The sequence below is a fragment of the Loxodonta africana genome, chromosome 12 (assembly GCF_030014295.1).
Source record: "Loxodonta africana isolate mLoxAfr1 chromosome 12, mLoxAfr1.hap2, whole genome shotgun sequence".
NCBI classification, from domain to species: Eukaryota; Metazoa; Chordata; class Mammalia; order Proboscidea; family Elephantidae; genus Loxodonta; species Loxodonta africana.
This window is the reverse complement of record NC_087353.1, coordinates 70554981-70562714: the sequence shown is the minus strand read 5'-3', so window position 1 is coordinate 70562714 and position 7734 is coordinate 70554981. Positions and strand designations below refer to the sequence as shown.

Here is a 7734-nt window from a genome sequence, read left to right as displayed (position 1 = left end):
TTCTATTGCATTTACTTCTGTAGTTTTATTGTTAAGCTTCCAGATTTCCGATTGCTGTCTGCCTATGGATTTTTCCAGCTTTTTAAATTTTTCACTATGTTTCTGAATTATCTTTTTAATTTCTTCAATTGCTTTATCTGTGTGTTCCTTGGCTTGTTCTGCATATTACCTCATTTCCTTCCTGATGTCTTGAAGGGTTCTGTATATTAATTTCTTGTATTCTGCCTCTGATAATTCCAGGAATGCACTTTCACCTAGAAGATCCCTTGACTCTTTGTTTTGAGAGCTTGTTGAGGCGATCATGGTCTGTTTCTTTATGTGACTTGATATTGACTGTTGTCTCTGAGCCATGTATAAGTTATTGTATTAGTTTTTTATGTTTGCTTACTGTGTTGTAGCTTCTTGCTTTTTTTTTTTTTTTAAGATTTTTGTTTGTATTTCATGGATAATGCTGCTGTTCCAACCTTATAATGTAAAGCTGCCTGCTTTCCAAATTCCAGAAATTAAAATCCTCCCCCTCTCACCATACTAGCCAGTGCCCTTTGGTTTCTTCAGAACAAGGAAGGGTTAAAGAGTTGTTTAAAGAAGTACAATTTTGATTTGGGGACCTTTCAAATATACAAATCATACTGAAGGGCCAGACACTTATTTTACATAGTTTAAATATTATGCATTAGCCAAATCAAACTATTCCACTACTCTGTTGGAGGGGGAAAAAATCCATACCCATGTAACTACTTCACTCGACAGGATTTGTCTATCAACAATAAGCTTAAACAACTTTCACCTATAATGTATCTAATTTGCTTTTTTAAATGGAAAAGTCATATAGTTAAAATCGTGAACAAGTATAATTTGAACCTAATGAACCATGCATCACTGCAGCAGCAAGGGTTAATAAACCAATGTGCTTTGAATTTGTTCAAGTACTGATAGTTTTGTATATAAAGATTTAGCATATATAACAGCTATCATGAGAATTGAAAAAAAGATTTTTCCCCAAAAATGAAAATATTAAAACTAAATTAAAATACATAAAGTAGTTAGTATTCCACACAGCATAAAATTTGACATATCAAGTTTACATGTCTCAGCTGACCATGTGTGAAAACACAAAGCAGGTATTAAAACCAATATTATGTCTAATATTTAAAATCACTTTGTAATTGAGGGAACATCTAAATCCTTAATTAAAAAACACAAATGAAGTGAAAGTTTTAAACTGGTACACACTGTTCACACCTATATTTCAAGTTTGGAAATGCTTATTTGCAAGCAGCAATACAAAAGTATTCATGAAGAATGCATAATCTCTGAAAATTATGAAAACATCCCTGTTACCAATACATTTCTAAATACAAAACTGACTACCATATTTGTTACTTCTGTGTAGCAAAAGAAGTTCATTTTCCAAACAGATAAAATTCAGTCTTTAGCTGTGAATGGTATGAATGAGTCTTTTTTTTTTTAATTTCTTAGTTGTTTGGGATCTTTAAGCAGGGTTGTCTTATGGCATCCAGTTAGGCCAGAGCTGGGAATGCCTCTGGGTCGTCTCCATCAGGGGCAGAAGCACTTGACTTGTCAGTCCTGCTGCCACGATTGGGATGTCCACCACACCCACGTCCACCCCTTCCTCCCCTGCCACCACGTCCTGGACGGCCAAGTTCTCCAAGGTTGATCTCCAGCTGGGACGTTATATCATTTGCTGGCTTCCGGAAATGATGATCCATGACCGAATCTTCAGCATGAACCTCTTCACTCTCTGACTTGTGAAGAACAAGTCCCTTCTTCCACTGCCCATCAGCACCTTCATCTGGTTTTCAGATATTAAATTCTACTTTTGCCCGATTCTCATTTTGAATAGCCTTCCACTCATCCAATGTCATCTCTTTTGGACCCTCTTCCTTTACCTCTTCAACTTCGTTCTCCTCATTCTCAAGTGTCTGCCACTGGATGTTCTTCACCTTCAGGTGTTTCCTCAGTCACATTTGATTGATCCAAGTCAGTTAATTCATATTTGACAGTCCCCCAGTTGTGAGATCTGCTACCTCCCCACTTGTCTTCGTGTTTCAGGCCAGATCTATCACTTCCACTATGCCTATCAAATTCACATTTGCCACGAGAATCAAATCCATGTCCTTGGCCCATTCCACGTCCACGGCCTCCTCAACCTCTTCCAAGACCACCATGGCCCCGAATAGGCCGGTCAATGATTGGTCTATCAACTGAAAATTCTCCTTCTTCACTCTTTTCTTCAAGTGGTTTTTCAAATCGTCTTTTCCGAGGTGGTTGCCTGTCTGGTCTTCTATCCATTATTTTCCCTTCACCCTGAAGTTCCTGATCAGGTCTTCTTCCAACACGTCTAATTCCTTCTTTCTTAAGTGCCATGGGTGGCTGCATCTCCTCTTTCTTGTCAACCACGCCAGCACTGGGCGGCAGTGGGTTCTTGCGGTCTTTCTGGGACTCTTTATGCAGTTGTTTGCCTGCCACATTGGAGTTCGTCTGGGCTGCGGCCTGAGCTGTGCTCTTGACCCCAGGGCCCCCAACACCACCCCCGCCGGCTTCTTATTTCTTGTTGTCTGCTGCCTTCAACACCTCGAAGGGATCCAATTAGTCGTCAAATAACTGGTCGAATCGGTTGGTGACCACGCAGCCGAAGCCTTCCTGTAAGTGCCCAGGCATGATGGTGGCTGGGCGGTGCGTTCCTCCACAGATTGCTGTGGGCCGCGCTGAGCCAAGAGTGCCTGCTTCAGCTCTTCCCACAAGATGGCCTTTGTTTTGTTTTGATATGCCCAAATGGGTTGGTTGAGTGAGCTAATTTGATGATTTTTGCCTTTGGAGCTCTGACATCCTTTCCCCAGTGGCTAGAGCTGTTCTCAGGTATATCAGTCTAGGAGTCCATTCACTTTTCTTGTATGAATTCAGCTCACGTGTCCAGGTAGCTGATCATCAAGTGTGTGGTACAGGCTCTGTCCTACAGTCTTAGAGGGACAGGGGTGATTGGTGTAGGTAATGGTATCTGGTTACCGCAGGGGATCACACTCTGAACAAGGCAGGGGGCTGAGAATCGTCCCCCATGTGTCTCTGAGGAAAGCATGTCCCTGTTCCCTAGAGCAGATAGGTGGGTTCTGCAGACAGACCATGGGCACCCAATGTTTTTGGTTGTAAGGACTGGGAGGTACCAGTTATCCTTGGACCCCTGTTGTGGGTGGCTCGGTGACCTGAGTGGAGCCACCAGTCCTTATGCCCATGATGTGGGTTGGTGAGGACCCTGTTTAATAGGCAAAGCAATGTCAAACATCAAACACCCACCTCTCCACTGCACAGCTGAAATGGTTGGAGTCTGCCAACAGGGGCCTATTCTTCTGAAATAGGCCCACACAGGTCCATGCAGAGGGGAAGGTACTCAAAGTCCATGGACCGTTTATGCCTGGACAGGAGATGCGTCTGTCCTCAGCTCCCCCAGTTAGTGGAGCTGGCAAATTATCTTTTCCCCCAATTTCAAGTTTATTCTATCTCCAAGGCTGGGAGCATGGCTCTAGGCACTCAACAGGGCCTATCTCGGCCCATAGAAGTCAGCCACTGAAGCCGGCGTGGGAGTAGGCAGGGGTGGGGGTGTGGTGAAATCCATACAAGTACTTAGCTTTTGCCAAGAGCGCCATTCTTCTCTAGTTCCGGAGGTGTGACTAGGCTGTGTGGCTGGCTGCTTCTTCCTGAGGAAACTGTGGCCAAACACTAGTGCCAGCCTGTCACCACCGCTCCCAGGAATGGTGCTTGAGGGCTCTCCACGATGCAGGTCTGGTAAGTCCCCTCTGCTTCTGAACCGTCTCTTCCTCCCCCTGCCCCTCAGTTTGTTTTCCAAGCTTGCCTTTGATGCTCAGGGCGCCTAGCCTGTCATAAATATACTCATGAAGACTTGTTTTTCGGGTCTTTGTTGTAAAGAGGGCCCACCAGAAGCGTCTGTCTATTCTGACATCTTCGCTCCACCTCCTGATGCTGATCTTCAGAGAGCTGGTGGAGGGGAAGGTGCCAGGTGACGACACCCACATCTTTTTGTTACAGCTTTTATATTTTGAAGTGCTTTGGTCTGTTCTACAGGAATATTTGAAAAAATTTAACTGTTTTTATTCAGCAGAATCAGAGGGCTGCAGGAGAGACCTTCTTTGCCCAGGACGATTTCAGCACACATGGGGAGTGGGCCATGTGCTCTACCAGGATGTCTTCCGAGGCTTTGGTTGGATCCTTCACCATACACTCCACCACGTCCTCCCAGGTGTGTTCCTTGACCTCAGTCAGACCCTCCACCAACTCCTCCCAGCTGTATTCCTGGACCTCTGCCAGACTCTGGACTTCCTCCTCCCAGATGTGCTGAGGATCTTGTTCAGACCCTCCCCCTCCTCTTCCCCACTGTGTTCCTGGACCTAGGCTAGAGTCTCCTTCCACTCCTCCCAGCTGTGTTCCTGGATCTTGGCCATACCCTCCACCTGTTCCTCCCACCTGAGTTCCTGGACCTTGGCCAGACCCTCTCCCTCCTCCTCTGAGTTGTGTTCCTGGAACTTGGATAGGCTATCCTGCTCTTCGTCCCAGCTGTGTTCCTGGACCTCAGTCAGTACCTCCACCTCTTCATCCCAACTGTGTTCCTGGAACTTGGAAAGACCCACCTCCACCCAGCTGTGCTCCTGGACCTAGGCCCCACCATCCACCTCTTCCTCTCAGCTGTGCCTGGACTTCTGCCAGACCCTTACCATTTCTCCTACCAGCTGTGCTCCAGGACCTTGGTCAAGCCCTAGTCCTCCTCCCAACTGTGTTGCTAGAACTTGGAAGGACTCTCCACCTCCTCTCATCAGCTGTGTTCCTAGACCTTGGACAGACCCTTCACCTCCTCCTCCCACCTGTGTTCCTAGACTTCAGCCAGACCCACCTCCTCCTTCTCCCAATATTTTCCTCAACAAAGCCAGGCCCTCCCTTTCCTGCTCCCAACTGTGTTCCTAGACTTGGACACACCCTGTCCCTCCTCCTCCCAGCTACGTTCCTGGACCTTGGCCAAAAACTCCCTCACCTCCTCCCAGCTGTGTTCCTAGACTTTGGACAAAACCTCCCCTCCCCCTCCCAGCTGTGTTCCTGGACCTTGACCCAAACCTTCTCTGCCTCCACCCAGCTGTATTCCTGGATCTTATCCAGCCATTCCACCTCCTCCTACCAGCTGTGTTCCTGGACATTGGCTAAAACGTCCCCTACCGCCTCCCAGCTGTGTTCTTGGACCTTGGCCAAAACCTCCCCTACCTCCTCCCATCTGTGTTCCTGGACCTTAACCATACAGTCCATCTTCTCCCAGCTGTGTTATTGGACCTAGGCTAGACCCTCCTCCTCCTCCTCCCAGCTGTCTTTCTGGACCTCTGCCACACTCTTCCCCTTTACCCTCCCAACTGTGTTCCTGGGCCTTGATTCCCCTCCCAAACACAGCTGGAGTCCCCACTCCCTAATTTGCCCACAGGGAAGGGGCCCCCCTCCCACACATGACTGGCATCACACTCTACCACATGACTGGCACTCTACTTTGCTACCCAGCTCTTGTCTTCCTTACCCATCCAACTGGCCATGTGGGTCTCATCAGCAGCCTCCTCCACATACTCCCAGGCTGAAATGTCCACGGCCTCAACGACCTTTATGCTTCCGGTCTCTGAAGAGCATTACAGAGTTGCCAGAGTCTCCTCTTCCAATACCCTGATCACTAGAGAAAATCAGTTATCAACCAAAATTCATAACATTTAAAGAAGAATCTTACAACTGCTATCTGGCATAACTTCATTAGACGTAAGATAAGTACACGACCAGTCTACACTGATATTTGTTTACTCAACAAAGCTTTATTGAGCACCTGCTGTATGCTATGACAAAAAATACACTTGATCCTTGGCCACCTGGCCTTCAGATGCAACAGTCTGAAATAAGTGTGTGCAACAATTGTCAAAAGCTCTTCCGGCTGGAGTGGACATTAACCTGTCGCCATAGAGTCCATTCCGACTCACAGCAACCCCACAGGACAGAACAGAACTGTCCCATGGTGTTTCCAAGCAGTGTGGATTTGAACTGTCGACCTCTTGGTTAGCAAGTGATTTCTTCACCACTGTGCCACCAGGGCTCCAGAGAGGACATCAGGGCCCAAAAAAGTCACCTCTGAAGAAAGTAAGGTTGAGAGACATGCCCCTATCTCCCAGTAAGAATGCCCCAAAGTTGTGTTCTTGACTGTATTCTCGAGTCATTCCGCTCATTCACAACCACTTTCATGACTTAAACTGCCCTCTACATACTAGTGATTCCCATTTGTATATTAGGTAAAGACTTCTTTCCCTAAGTTTTCATGTGTCGATATGCTGTCTACAAGAGATGCACTTTAGATCCAATACACAAATGGGTTGAAACTGAAAGGATGGGAAAAAGAAATTCTATGCAAATAGCAACCAAAAGAGTTGGATGGCTGTATTAATATCAGACAAAATAGACTTTAGGTCAAAATCTGTTACAACAGACAAGGACACTACACACTGATAAAAGGGTCAATTCATTAAGATATTACCTAACAACAGAGCCCTAAAACAGATGAAGTAAACATGACAGAACTGAGCGTAGAAATAGTTCTACAGCCTTAGTTGTTTCAAAAATGGACAGAATGTCTATACAGAACATCAATAGGGAAATAGAGGCTTTGAACAACACTCTAAACCAACTAGACCTAGTAGAACTATATAGAACACTCCACACAACATCAGTAGTACATACATTCTTCTCCAGTGCACATAGACTTTAGGATAGAGCATATAGTAGGTTATTGTCTTAGTTACCAAGTGCTATTACAGCAGAAATACCTCAAGTGGGTGGCTTTAGCAAATGCATTTTCTCACAGTTTAAGATGCTAGAAGTCTGAATTCAGAGTGCCAGCTATAGGGGAAGACTCTCTGTTGGCTCTAGGAGACGGTCCCTATCACTCTTCAACTTCTCTTTCTTGGTTCCATGGAGATCTCATCTGGTGTGGCATCTATCTTCCCCCATTCTGTTTGCCTGCTTACTTGGCTCCATCTGCACTTTTATATCACAAGAGAGATTGAGGGAAGGTGGCGCCAAGATGGTGGGCTAGTCAGATGCTTCCTATGTTCCCACTTACAACAAAGACCTGAAGAAACAATTGAATCAATTATGTATTACAATGTAGGAGCCCTGAACACCAAATACAAAGTTGAGGATCTGGACTGAGTGTTACAGGGAGGGAGACACAGTTCAGAAGCACCAAGGATTTGCCAGACCTGATCTGGCCAGCACCTTGGAGTCTAGATCAGCTGGCTCACACTGCCTAAGGCAAGCAGCAGTGCTCGGGATGCATTTTCCACACCTGAAGAAACTGAGCGGTGGAGAGTCTGCTCAAGCCTCCGGAACCAGGGAGAAGCAGTGCTGAATCTGTGAATGTTAAGTGGAAGTGTCTAACCTACCACAATGGATGAAAAAATCCCTTCTTCCCTTTGGGAAATACCTCTACCCCACTTACTCACCCCCTCCCCCCACTCTGGTACAGCCATTGCCTTGCCCCCTGGGCCACAAGTACAACCTGTAGCTCATCCCAAGCCATTCTGCCAGCTGTGGAGAGGGAACAAATTAACAAACAGGAAAAAATAATCTGCCAGCTCCCCTAAATCAGGAACTCAGGGCAGGCACAGCCCCTTTGGCTAGATACAGGCACAA

General features: G+C 46.2%; 1 pseudogene; it reads right to left on the bottom strand.

Annotated features, from left to right (window-relative positions):
* Positions 1 to 413: 413 nt before the first annotated feature.
* Positions 414 to 2764, bottom strand: LOC135232968 (SERPINE1 mRNA-binding protein 1-like; annotated as a pseudogene).
* Between the last annotated feature and the right edge of the window lie 4970 nt (positions 2765 to 7734).